Below are 15,618 nucleotides of genomic sequence, written 5' to 3'. Positions count from 1 at the left end.
ATTTCAATTTTACATACATTACACACGATATTGTCTTCGTTACTACATAAAATGTCACTCTCATACTTCTTAATTGCATTTCGTATCTCTAAGCGAATTTAACGTTTTGCCTTCGACATTATGAATGGATCAGCACTACACTGTTCAACTCGTACTAAATACTTGAGCAGGATAACACAATTGCACACATTGCGTTGCAATGTGGACCGTGGTTCCTTCGTTATGTACGTTGCTGTACTCGCAAGGTATTATCGTCGCGCTCTCATTCTTAACATGACGGCGTCATACAATAACGTGCGGTGTGCTTTTAAAACATGATTTTGCCGACCGATTGTTGCTCTATAGGTGTCACTCTAAGCGTCACGTTGTCACGTCTACTTCCTCGATAAGAATAAGCACTAGTTTGTTATATTGTTAAATTTATTACTATTATTATATTATTATTATTATTATTATTATTATTATTATTATTATTATTATTATTATTATTATTTCAAATACGAATACGTTGACATTCTTAACTCTTAATAATAACTTTTTAATAACAATTTTTAATCACATACCTTAATGTTGGTGGTCAGCACAAGACATTGCAACCTCGGTTTTAGTCCATGTGGATTAGACAAGTAGATGTCATTTAATAATGGAAGCAGCTTATTGGTTGCAATATTGAAATTGAGGCGAGTGATTGGAACGGCGACATAAGAAATTGAAAACAATAACGCAATTAAATTTCAAAGACCTGCCGAATGTTAACCATGAGAGCGCGGCGATAATACACAAAAGACGGACGGCGCGGCACGTGCCATATACTCCGATACGAAACAACTTCACTTTTCCTTAAGTCATCCCGCATCCACTGTCTGGTGATAACTTTAGGGATCTTCTACAACAATGTTTTTCATTAAGGTTGCGGAACATCCTAAATGTGATCTATCAGTGCTCTAGTTCAGACTCCTTTCTATCTTCTTTTCTAATTTTTAAGGTCAGTAGTATCATCTCTGCTAGGCCTACTACTCTAGCACTTAAATGAATAGTACTGAAGAAAAGTACAAAAAGTCTTGTCATAAACTACAGTATACACAAGTGTCTCCATGTAAACAACTTCCTACGTAATTATTTTCATGGAATTAGTTGCGAAACCTAGTGTCGTCGAGTAAACTAGTCTTTTTAGTGGAGGCCCACTTTTTGTATTTAGACGCAGACAAAAATATTGCAAGCCTGGTTCACAGTACGACATATGAATTTTTACATATAAACATAAAAACTACTGGTAATTGAATCCATGTTCATATGACTTTTTTTTTTTTTTTTTTTTTTTTTTTTTTTTTTTTTTTTTTTTTTTTTTTTTTTTTTTTGCTGAAGACGATCTGTAACACCGATTTCTGAAGCGTGTGTCTTACTACGTGAATCATCCCGTATAATGACAGGTAGAGGTCACAGCAGCGACCCTGCATGTAAATATTCGTACTATGAATTGCGAAGGGGAGTAGCCTGACATTGTATTTGGAGAATGATGGAAGAGGGGAAAGCTACGAATCAGATTTAAGTGGGATGAATGGAATGGGAGAGGTAACTTGCGCAGTACGAGTAGTTAAATTTGAAGGTCAACAGCGACCTATGTTCTTTTTGTTGCACAATTTGATGTTGCCCGCTCCTGCGATATCCTTAGTATGGACGTAAACACTACACTAGATTAGCGCTCCTGGCATCAAAGCCATTGGAATGAAGGGCGACTTATACGAACACTGAATTGAATAGAAGTGTATACCACTATAAAACGTTTAATATTGAGCTTCATGACATAAGAAGATTTACTGCATGTATATTTAAAATATTTTTGTGCGAGATCGTGCGTATTTGCTTGCTTTCCGCACAAAACCAATACGCGGTAAGTGTGAAATACCACATTCAGTATTCCCAACGTAACACACATAACAATTTCCCTCTTCTTACCGCTTAAGCGCCATATTCATTTTACTGCATTAGGCTTTTAACATATTATTTTTAGAGACGTTTAACATAGTAATAATTATAAATAAGAAATTTACCACTGCAATTTCACCTAAATTGCACTGTTAATAATATTGTTTTTAAATATTTGCAAAAATTAAGTAAACTCTACAACACCACAAAAGTTACTGCATTTGTAATGCAAGTAACATTAAGGAAGCCATGAAAAAATCAACAAGATTCCAGATGCCGATGTTATTACTGCAATATGTTATATAAATAATATTGTTAAAATATTAAAATGAAAAATAAATCATTACATAACCTTACCTTTTGTTTTAAGTTCGCATTTATAGACTGGGGAAAAAAAAAAGACAGACGTATATCACGGCCTGCTGGAATATAGTAAACACAGAAAACAATGTTGAAGATAGATATTTTTGTTTTTAAAAGTTGCCGTCATTGAACAGAAACCAAGATGGAGATTTCATTGCAACTAATTAGAAATTGCTCTTTCAGGTATGTAATAAACGATCTTCGCACAAAATAATGTACGATACACGAGCGGTATGTTTGTTTTCATGTTCTCGGAAATTAAAAAAGCTCAGCTACGTTTCGCTTTTTCAATCTTTTCCTCGAACATGAAAACATCAACATACCGCTCTTGTAACGCATATTACTATTGTACTTTTTGTGGACTATTTTGCTCACATACAAAATCGCCAATGGGGTCTAAGAATTTGTTAAATTTCAACGAATAGCCTTTTAGCATTGCAATAGTGAGGGTTTCATATTGTCACTATTACCTTGTCGCTAGTGATTCGCATTTGTTTCTTTCCACGTAGAACATTATTTAAAAAGTCATGACGGCCACACCTCTGTTAAAAATGTAACACCAACAAACACAAAAATAAATAAAGCGATAGTTTGGATTCGCGATCAGGAATGAGTACCGGCACATCAGGGGCAGTTCTGTGGAAGTGAATACGGCAAACACGTAGGACTGAAATCCCTAATGCTACTAATCCAATTATCTAGAAAATGTAAGAATGTAAACTTCCGCTACCCAATGGTTCTCTTTTTTATTTTCTTCATTGTATGTTACTGTATGGGACTCGCACACGTACAGGAAGAACTGTAACTAATGCCATAATTTTCAGGGGGTTATTCTTTGAGATATTTCAAGCAAAAAAGTTTAATACAATTTTGCTCGTTTTTGCTTCCTTTTCGTCATGAAAATAGTTTTATATGAAACATTTCATAGCGTGTTTTGGGAAAGACACTCGTTTAGTTCCCAATATGCTCAGTCAAATTAAGAGAACAGTTTATTATGCTAATGAATCATTGAAAGAACTTCAGTTTCGTGCTTTAAATGTAAGTAAATTTGATCCGGACAAATGCAACTTTTTGTTCTGAAAATAAATAAAAAAATATTACATATTTTGTTCGCATGAAATTTCTGCATATTTAAAGGATAAAACTAAAATTCTTTCAATAATTTAGTATCACAATACAGCACTCTCTTAAATTGACAAAGCATATTGGGGCCCACCGTTGTGGAGTAATAGTCAGCAAGTCTGGCTATCAAACGAGCGGGCCCGGGTTCAAATTCTGGTTGGTGTTTTTTCCGGGGTTTTCCCTCAACCAATTGAAGCGGAATTGCTGGGTAATTTTCGGTGTTGGACCTCGGACTCATTTCGCCATCATTAATTCACATGTGATCATCATCCATACAATAGCCCGGTTAAGTTCACTGTGCAGCGTGCTGTACTTGTACAAGAGCGCGGCCGTTGACTACCCAATCATTCACAAGAATAGGAGTGGAAAGCACAATTAGCCTCAGGCTGCAGTGTAAGCCTTCGGGGCCCTCCCCCGTACAAGAGAGAAGAAAAAAGAATATTGGGAATTACCTAAATCAATGGCTTTTCCAAGACACGGTATGAAATGTTTAATATAAAACAATTTTTGTCTCGGAAAGGAAGCAAAAACGAGCTAAATTGTATTAAACTCTTTTGTTTCAAATATCTCAAAGAATAACCTCCTGAAACTAATGATATCATTTATGGTTCATCCTGTCGAATGCTGTTTCGTTTCCGGTAATCACCTGTATTTTCATCGATGTTTGGTAGGCCTGGCAAAGTATAAATGTCAACTGTGGTTATGTGATCATACTTTCAGACTGTCACAGAGGCGGTCCGAGTTCGATTCCCGGTCAGGCTGTTCTTTTTATTTGAAAAATCTACAGTGACACTTGGGATGGAGAAGGTCACAATTTGGGTTTTTCTCGGGATTCTCCGTTATTATTGAATAGCATTCCCCAAGCGTCGGCTGGCGACGAATGGAGGGGGCTGGTCTAAGGACGAGTGGGGTTGTCTTCTAGAGACTTGGATACATAGCGAACCTTAGTGTAGTCAGATGGTATGACTTGGGGAAGTGTCTAACGCGGGTAAGTGTAATACATCCACTAGGTCATAGTGTTCTCTCCCCAATGTAATACAATTTATTTATTTATTTATTTATTTATTTATTTATTTATTCTGGTGTAGTTAAGGCCATCAGGCCTTCTCTTCCACACCGCCAGAAATACAAATACAATAATAGCAATAAGAAAAAAAAATACATTAAAGAAAGTAAAGACACACAAAAATATACACAGGTTGCAGTCACACAAACTTTAAATGAGTGATTAAGTATCACATAGAAGAGCCTTGGCGAAAATGTGACTCCCGAGCACATTGTGGCTCGCAATGATAGCTATGCATTTCACTTGCTTCCTACCTCCCATAACCCCCACCCTCTCACTCAATGGCGTCAAATTCCGTTCCATTTGTATTTGTCTCTGACCTGCGAGTAGCGTATCGTCGCAATGTCTCTCTCGAAACCATGTAGGCCTACCTCTACAAAAACGGAAGTTTCAAGTAGGATGGGAGGACGTATTTTTTTGCTGACAATATGATGAGAATATTATAAGTATGATTTGTTCACAAGTATGACGAGGAAAACGGTTGTATAACATAAAACGACATTATGCTACATGTCACTCATGAAACATTAAAAGGTTGTGTTATTATTATTATCATTATTATTATTATTATTATTATTATTATTATTATTATTATCTCTGTACGTCGATCCTTTTTCACCAGATGTACGAATAATTCGGTTAGATCTTCAATTTAAACTCACAGATTTGCAATGTGATGTTAAATGAAAGCTAGATGTAAGAACTTGACAAATGTTTAACTTTTAAAATCTTTGCAAAAATAACTATCCGAAGCTTCGTTCTTTCGCCTGCTCTTTTGAAGTCATGTTCGCTACAACTTACGTTCGTGAAAAATTATTTTCAACAATGAAAATAGCAAAAACCAAATTTAGATCACGACTGACAGACAAATGTCTTCGTGATCAACTACGATTGGCAGTAAGTGACATAATTCCTGATTTTGAAACTTTGTCGCAGAGACATTCTGAAGACAGTTAATTTTACGTTGTGATAATGTGTCCAATGTTATCTTGTTCATTTCTTTCTTCGTTACACGTGGTAAACATTAGTTTGTAGCCTTGTACAGTATAAAATTATATTGAAGTGCTTGACGTAAGGAAAATGAAAATCCGTTAATAAGTCAGACAGTTGCTTCACTTCCCTTCGGGTGTCCACCTCCCTCCATAGGTCCTGTGCACGTTGCACGTTACAGTGGCTCGGCGCACGATCACATTTTCGCCACGGCTGACATAGAACATTTGGCGAAGTATTCGTAGTGTCAGCACAGAAGAGCATCGCCACACCATCATAGTTTTAATGAACATGACCTATATAACACGAATTTGGTTCTATACTGAAGCCATCATGTTTATTTATGAGAATGTGAGTACCAGCTATGGGGCAAGTACTTGACGATTCATATATGCTGAACTGGGGAGAATTTCTGACTGTAAGTTGGATATAATGTTATGTTCCTGGGGCAAAAGCTTAATGTTGCGGAAGTACGTAACTTTGCAAGGAAATGTGCCACCAGTCGTTTGCTGTAATCTTCTGCTTTCTGAATTTGTTCTAGTATCATAGTACAATTCGTTGTAATGCTCTATTGAAAAATTATTCCTTATATCACAGGGCTGTACAACTATAATTTTCCCGTGTCTAGTGGTTTGATATCATTTATTTTTATATACAGTGTTACTATAAATGATTTTTCCGATTACAAACTTGAATAACTATCGTTAGGAGACACTTAGAAACATGATATTGGTATCAATGGAAAGAGAAACTCAAATATTTTTGTTGTGTTGGTGAACCTGTCGCATATTTATTAATGTCATTACTAGGAGACGATATAACAGAAAAATGGCTGCAAACGAAGACAGGAGGGCATTTTGTGTGCTAGATTTTCACATACCCTAGTCTGTGCTATAAGCCGTGAAAAGTTGTATGGCCACAGTCACAGGTAATTCGTACCTAGACATGTTACAGTTATGGCTTCTTCTACAATTGGAACAGAATATCGAAGATCTCATTTTTCAGCAGGATGGGGCACCACTCCATTACCACTTAGATGACAGAAACGAACTGAATACACGACTTCCAAGGAGATGGATTGGACGTGCTGGCCGTGAAGATTGAGAAAGTTTGCATTGGCCTCCACGTTCCCCCGACCTCACTCCTTGTGATTTTTTTCTGTGGGGTTTCATAAAACAAGTGTATCAGCTACCATTACCATCTGCCATTGAGGATCTTCGTGTCCGCATCACAGAGGCCATTGCACTGGTGGATGGTCCAATGCTACAACGTGTATGGCAGGAAATTGACTACAGACTTGATGTGTGTCGTGTGGCACAAGGAGCTCACATTGAGCACATGTGACTTACGGTTATGAACCAAATGTTTCACTTTCTGTTTTAAGAGTAGCACATGTGATTTAACCGAATGGATAACAAAAAATATTTGGGTTTCTCTTTCCATTGATACCAATATCATGTTTCTAAGTGTCTCCTAACGATAGTTATTCAAGTTTGTAATCGGAAAGGTCATTTATAGTAACACTGTATTACAATTTTACAATAATTTGTTCCACCTAGGCACTAATTTTACAAAACCCGCTGTACAGAAAGTAAATTTCTGTCTATACAAGGAACGTAGGAGGCCTACTGCTTCATTTTCCCAACGATGACGACCTTCAAAGCTCTTTTTCAATGCGGGAAAGAGATGGAAGATCCTTGGGGCCAAATGACGGCTGTTTGGTGGAGAATCAAGGCTTTCCCATACAAAGTTTCAAATTTTGGAACGTAAATTAACATAATATTGTTTTAATACTTTTTTCAAGAGCCTACCGTGGATTTTACTCTCCGATATTGTTATCCTGAAAGAGGACAACAAATCCTAGCTCTGCATCCGAGTGCTGACTCCCAGTTAAGCGCATTCTCACCAGCACAATTTGACAATGCTAAGGTTCCGCCGATTTATTAGAATGCTTTTGAGTCTAAAGAAAACAGTAAAACTGTACAACGTGGTCTGTTGTTGTGACGAGAATCCAAGCCCACGCATACCGATAAGGAATCATGTTACAAAAACGTTCACATCTGAGTATTTCTGACAAAGTAAATACGAGTATTATTCAAAGCCTTGAAAAACGGCGCAGATGTTAAGGATATTGCTGGAGAGATTAAGGTAATATTCATTTATTCATTTACCTATTTATTTACTGATTTATTTGTTTATTTATTATTGTATTTTATAGATGGATAGTACAGGGTGATTCAGAACTTATGTTACAGAAGAATACAGTAGATAGAGGGTACTAAAACAAATATTTTTCATTAAGCAATGGTTGTCCTATCTTGCACTAGTACTTCGTTACACTTGTTTCAGTGTTGTGGCTGGTAGACAATAATTTATTCAAGGGCCAGTGGTTTGCTTCTTTGATGACTAAGCTTTCAATGAAAAACAACGGACAATGGCGCTTGACAACTTGTGCATTACAGAAGAGCTTCGAACTGACGCCCTCTTTCTTGTAAACAATACTGTTATTGTAAAAGCATTGACTGCGGCATCTGTTCAAATATGCTAGGTTTAACACGTATGGTGTTACGGGCGTCGACAATCCGTGGAAGATCATCGACATGATCTACAGGTATGGCATACAATAAGGTCTTCAGATGTCCCAACAAAAATTCAAGTGGATCAAAATTGGTGATGTTGCTGGCCATGGGACCGGACCTTGATAACCAATCCGCCGTCAGCTGTTGCCTTGCCGCAAGATTGAAGATCGCAGGAACTTCATCATGCTGGAACCATGTCCTGGCGCATACTGCAAGCGGTATCTCTTTCAATAAAATGGGAGGATATGAATTTATCTGCTCCCAAATGTGCTTGTTGTGTGTATTAAAAAAACCATCCCGTGTGAAAGTTTCATGATCAGTGAACAACACACAATTTGCGAACTGAGATATCACTCTCAGACCCTAACGCTCCATTTTGTTAATTTGACTCTCTGATGACTGAGCTTTCAAAATGTACCTAAAACAGCAGACAATAAATTTTCAAATTCTAAGTTTATACATATATATTATGTACATTATATGCACGCCTTCTTCTCAGAAGTAATATTTTTAACTTAATGTTTTGTACATCTTGATTACACAACTTTTAACACTATATCACTTCGGAAAACGTATTATGTGTCTTTCAAGTGTTAAATTGTATATTACCGTGTTAACATGTTTCGATCTGTTATGGGCCATCTTCAGAACTGGTCGTTGCTGGTCTTGGCGCCTTTTGTTTTGTTTTCTGTGGGGGTGTGTTTGTGTAGTGAAATGTGGAGTCAAAGAGTGTGTGTGTTCTGAAATTGAGTTGTGTGTTGAGAATTTCATTTGGATGTGTTTTTGTGTGTCTGTATATTTCGTATTGTTCTAGTGTGTTTAGTTTCTGGGTTTTTGGTTGGATGTGTAGAATATCCATGTCTGTGTTGATGTCTCTATAGGTGTGGTTAGCATGTTTTGCTTGTAAACTCCCCGTAATATATATATATATATATATATATATATATATATATATATATATATATATATATTTTTTTTTTGTTAAGTATGAAGGTAGGCTGGAGGAGGCTGCAGTAAGCAATATGTTAAGCTTGGTATTTAGTAATACTATATGAATTTATTCACCTTTATTTATTTATTTCCATTTTTAAGTATCCATCGAATAAAGTATACAATTATATACTTTATACATATTGAAACCTATCTTTCATATTAATACAACCAACATAATATCCAATCATTTCCTATTTCAAACAGAGCTTGTAATGCTGCGAAGTCACTAATTTCGCTCTTGAGCCGTGTATGTAGTTAATTCCGTTAATTTCAACAGCATGCTACATCATACAATCTTCTGGAATGTTACTTACTTACTTTCTTACTTACTTACTTACCTACGGATTTCAAGGAACCCGGAAGTTCATTGCCGCCCTCACATAAGCCCGCCATTGGTCCCTATCCTGAACAAGATTAATCCACTCCCTACCACATATCCCATCTCTCTCAAATCCGTTTTAATATTATCCTCCCTTCTACGTCTGAGCCCCCCCAAAGGTCTCATTCCCTCCGGCCTCCCAACTAACACTGGATTCGTCCATACATGCTACATGCCTTGCCCATCTCAAACGTCTGGATTTAATGTTCCTAATTATGTCAGATGAAGAATACAATGCGTGCAGTTCTGCGTTGTGTAACTTTCTCCATTTTCCTGTAACTTCATCCTTCTTAGGCCCAAATATTTTCCTAAGAACCTTATTCTCAGACACTCTTATCTATGTTCCTCTCTCAAAGTGAGAGTCCAAGTTTCACAACCAAGTTTCCTGGAATCTCCTAGTTATAACTAGGATCAAAGTTACAGCTCGCATTTCATATTTCAAACTGTTATTTTGGAACTGCTGTTTGTAATTTAGTATCTTAGATGAAGCGAAACAAGTAGAGCAGTAACAAAAAAAAATAAATAAATAAACTTTTACTAATTGTAGCAGCAAAATGTCATTTCCTCATATATAACGCTGCAATGTCCTGAATTGAATCGTGTCAAGTAAAAATACTTTGAAACTGCTTTTGTCTTCTCAGAATTTGAAAGTACTTGCTTCTCATTTGTCTGCCGAGTCGCATAATGGAGATTTTAATAGAGCTGACTATTTGAGATCATTTTACATTGCTATAAGTAAAGAATAAAATACATGGACCTCATGGATTAGATATAAAGGTCTCGCAAGCAGGGAATACCGACGGAAGGAATGCGAATGAAACAATGCGATAAGGAAGAGCGGGCGACAGAAAAGGTCACGCGGTAGCTTGAATGATATTCAAGAGCACAGTCGGAAGAGAAATGACATCGATAGAATCAGTCTTGTGTTGTGACAGTTACATTACGACTTTAATTTGTTCCATTGCATGTGAATACGTGTCTTGTATCGGATGGTATTATTATTTCATTCGTAAACATATGTTGAGCGTTTAATTAGCTTCGAATTTTTCTCTTGCTACGTTCTTTATTTTCACAACGATGTCCTCATTTGCTCATCTTCTTGGAACAGACAGTACTTCCATCGGCCCGCATCTCTCGCCCCCCTCGGCGTGCCTACATACACACGTCAAAACAGACAGCAATGCCACCATTGCTTTTCGGTAATTGTTCCTTGCGCGTGCTATACCATACACGTTTATTTAACTTTTTATTATCTCTTGTCCTGTGTTGTCACGGGCATGGGCACTAGTTACACTTTCGAATTGCAGACAGCATTATAAAACCATGAGGTAGCATTGGAATAATGGAGCAGTGGTGGAAAGAGAATTACAGCGGAGAACGAAATACTCGAAGGAAACCTATCTAATAGTTTCTTTCTTTAATAACTTTCACGAAGATCTGAAAGGATTTTCAATTGATATACATATTGGTAACAATCGGGCGGGACAAAGAGCGTTCCTAAGCATTTCTGCCTAAGCAGGATCTTTGTGTAACATCATGGAACGAGTTTCGTATCGATTGTGCTACTTGGTTAAGCTTGCTCCACTATCCGCCACATCACGCATTCTTTGTCAGCATCCACACCTGTGGAGTAACGGTCAGCGCGTCTGGCTGCGAAACCAGGTGGCCCGGGTTCAAATCCCGGTCGTGCAAGTTACCTGGTTGAGGTTTTTTCCGGGGTTTTCCCTCAACTCAATACGAGAAAATTCTGGGTAACTTTCGGTGCTGGACCCCGGACTCATTTCACTGTCATTATCACCTTCATATCATTCATACGCTAAATAACCTAGATGTTGATACAGCGTCGTAAAATAACCCAATAAAATAAAAATCTTCGTCAGCCGGCAAGTCCGACATACCTTTGGTGATAGCCTACCGTGTCTCAGAGATCACCTGAGGCGTCATATCCAATTAAAGTGTGAGATCCCGGAGAGTTTTAGTTCCTCTCTGCAGATATTTGAGTCGTCTAAATTCCATTACCACTGACACCTATCAATTTTTCGACAAACCGTACGGACCTATTTGGCGCCACACAAACACAAGTGGTGCCTCGTTCATGGAAAGAAAATAATAATGAAAGTAGAATTGTAGAGAGTGTTGGTGGACTGAAGAAAGAAATCGCGACAGTCTTGAGAAAAACCCTCACAATCTTGGCTTTATCCATCATAAATACAACTTCGTCATTGCCGGGAATTTGAACTCAATTCACTGTCGTTGTAGGCTAGTGGTCTTCCAAATGAGCTACAAAGACGGCTAAGAATTAATCATATAAAGAAACTGTTCAATTTGTCTAGAGATATTTCCGTTTTCTCAGCCATATTTCTGCAAAATTACCCTTGTGTACGTTCTCTTCTGTTGTTTATAGGGGAGAATTGGGTAGTATTGGACATCGGGTAATACCGGACAATGAGTTTCTTTCATCTACAACCAGATGAAAGTACCTGAATGACATGGTTACGTTTCTGTGATGTCGCATACAGTTGCGTAACCATGTCGTTCAGGTACTACCATCTGTGGTAGATGAAAGAAACGCACTGTCCGATATTTCCCGATGTCCGATACTACCCAACTGTCCCCTATGTTAAAACTTCCGGCTATAACTTCAGTTCATTTAGGTTAGAAGTTCTCAAGTAAAATGGTGATTTAACATAATTTTATTAAAGGTTATTTGTGGCCTTTGTCTTACTTTGATACTTCATTCTATACTATGTTGATCACATGTTAAAAAAGCTCAATCAATGCGTGTGAATTTATTATGTTCTTTAGTAGCAATGACAATGATGAATGATATTGATGATAGCGACATTCATTTTCTTATTGCCTGATCATCGCAATATTCCCACCATGATCATTATTACAACTCAGTTATTAGTATAAACGAGTAAATAGATCATAATGGGATCACAACTAGAAATATATAATTAAGAGTGTTTCGACAAATCACAGAAAATATTATGTTCTGATCGTCTATACCTAAGCAGTACATCATATTGAAGTGCAAATTTTTTCTTTGTCTAAGTGTATTCTTTCGCCGTGTCGTAAATACAGACACATCCAGCGATTCATAGATACGTCAAGGGGAGACAAGGAAATGGAATCCTACCGTATGGGACGCTGATCTAGTAACGTGTCCAACAGGTAACTGTTCAAACTTAGGTCTAGTTCTCGAGCATAGCTCTTGGTAACGGGTCCAATAGATGTGTTCAGACCTTGGTCTAGTCCTGCAGAATAGTTCTTGGTCACGGATCCAACAGATTATGTTGAGACTTTGATCTAGTCCTGGAGAATAGCTCTTAGTAACGGGTCCAACAGATATCTGTTCAGACTTTGGTCTAGTCCTGAAGAATAACCCTTGTTAACGTATCCAACAGATGTGTTCAGACCTTGGTCTAGTCCTGGAGAATAGCTCTTGGTAACGTATCCAACAGATGTGTTCAGACCTTGGTCTAATCCTGGAGAATAATTCTTGGTCACGGATCCAACAGATTATGTTGAGACTTTGATCTAGTCCCGGAGAATAGCTCTTGGTAACGGGTCCAACAGATATCTGTTCAGACTTTCGTCTAGTCCTGGAGAATAGCTCTTGGTAACGTATCCAACAGATGTGTTCAGACCTTGGTCTAGTCCTGGAGAATAGCTCTTGGTAACGTATCCAACAGGTGTGTTCAGACCTTGGTCTAGTCCCGGAGAATAATTCTTAGTCACGGATCCAACAGATTATGTTGAGACTTTGATCTAGTCCTGGAGAATAGCTCTTAGTAATAGGTCCAACAGATATCTGTTCAGACTTTGGTCTAGTCCTGGAGAATAACCCTTGTTAACGTATCCAACAGATGTGTTCAGACCTTGGTCTAGTCCTGGAGAATAGCTCTTGGTAACGTATCCAACAGATGTGTTCAGACCTTGGTCTAATCCTGGAGAATAATTCTTGGTCACGGATCCAACAGATTATGTTGAGACTTTGATCTAGTCCCGGAGAATAGCTCTTGGTAACGGGTCCAACAGATATCTGTTCAGACTTGGATCTAGTCTTGGAGAATAGCTCTTGGTAACGTATCCAACAGATGTGTTCAGACCTTGGTCTAGTCATGGAGAATAGCTCTTGGTAACGTATCCAACAGATGTGTTCAGACCTTGGTCTAGGCCTGGAGAATAGCTCTTAGTAACGGGTCCAACAGATATCTGTTCAGACTTTGATCTAGTCCTGGAGAATAGCTCTTAGTAACGGGTCCAACAGGTATCTGTTCAGACTTGGATCTAGTCCTGGAGAATAGCTCTTGGTAACGTATCCAACAGATGTGTTCAGACCTTGGTCTAGTCCTGGAGAATAGTTCTTGGTCACGGATCCAACAGATTATGTTGAGACTTTGATCTACTCCTGGAGAATAGCTCTTGGTAAGGGATTCAAAAGATATCTGTTCAGACTTTGGTCTAGTCCTGGAGAATAGTTCTTGGTAACGGATCCAACAGATTATGTTGAGACTTTGATCTAGACCTGGAGAATAGCTCTTGGTAACGGATCCAACATATGTCGAGACTTTGATCTAGTCCTGGAGAATAACTCTTGGTAACGGGATCCAACATATTTTGTTGAGACTCTGGTGTGGTCTTGGAGAATAGCTATTGGTAACGGATCGAACAGATTATGTTCAGACTTTGATCTAGTTCTGGAGAATAACTCCTGGTAACGGTCCAATAAATATCTATTCAGACTTTGGTCTATTCCTGAAGAATAGCTCTCGGTAACGGATCCAACATATTATGTCGAGACTTTGGTCTAGTCCTGGAGAATAGCTCTTGGTGACTTTGGTCTGGTCTTGGAGAATAGCTCTTTGTAACGGATGCAACAAATTATGTTGAGACTTTAATCTAGTCTTGTAGAATAGCTTCTGGTAACGGATCCAACAGATTGTGTTCAGATTTTGATCTAGTTCTGGAGAATAACTCCTGGTAACGGGTCCAATAGATATCTATTCAGACTTTGGTCTAGTCCTGAAGAATAGCTTCTGGTAACGGATCCAACAGATTATGTCGAGACTTTGGTCTAGTCTGGAGAATAGCTCTTGGTAACGGATCCAATAGATATCAGTTAGGACTTCGGCCAATCCTGAGGAATAGTTCTCGGTAACGGATCCAAGAGATAATATCGTTGGGATTTCAGTCTAGTCCTGAAGAATAGCTCTTGATATATTTTGGGACTTCGATCTAGTCCTATAGAATAACTCTCGGTAAAGGATCCAACAGGTAGACTCCTCTTTCGTTCCCTTCTGTTATGATGAAGCTGATATGTAACTTCGAAATGGTAAATGTTTTTATATAAATCACACGCTATAAGAACAAAAAAATCTCATATCATATTGAGCTCCGTGAATCGCCATATTTCCAATACGATGATAACCACAACTCAGCTGAATGGAGAGAAATATAATTTTGTCTGAGAATGTATTCAGAGACATCGTGAAACCTATTCTAGCTCAAGTCTGACTGTGACTCCGTTTCAGTTCATTTACTCCTACAGTTCTCCGATTGCTTTCCAGTGTAAGTGGAACAGAGGAGAGGGACGGCTACGGGTCTGATAACCCACATAGTGAGCTGGAACTTGAAAATATGGGTGAAGGTCATAACAAGAGTAGACACGCTTTAAACAAAAGAATTCTCTAACGAGAAACAGTTCAGTTATGAGTACACATTTATTTTAATAATAGTAATTTATTTTCAATTACACTGGTACAGTTGTTGTTCTTAGCGAACTGTCCGAAGACAGAGCTGAACATCACAAGTGATAACAACATGGCAACACTTATGAGGCAACTAAGCCAGGAGATAGTGGGGTAGAATGGCCAGTTCCTTTCCCTCTCCATTGCATACATCGCCGATTAGCTACATATTACACTAATCAGACATTGGTACATTGCGTGGACATTAAAATAGAAATATTTAAATAACAAAATCATTACTAGGATCCTTAGATTAGCAGTGGTTTTACAGTAAACAATTAGGTACACGAAATAGTTTAGTGCTGAGACATATTAATTGGTGTCGATATAAAAATGTTATCTATAATAATAATAAATCTGTAGCCGAAATTTTTCTGGTAAGTTTCGATTTTCCACAAATAATTGGTCCTAACATATATAATTAACCACCCTGAAACCGAAAAT

The sequence above is a fragment of the Periplaneta americana genome, chromosome 7 (assembly GCF_040183065.1).
Source record: "Periplaneta americana isolate PAMFEO1 chromosome 7, P.americana_PAMFEO1_priV1, whole genome shotgun sequence".
NCBI lineage: Eukaryota > Metazoa > Arthropoda > Insecta > Blattodea > Blattidae > Periplaneta > Periplaneta americana.
This window is presented reverse-complemented; position numbering follows the sequence as displayed.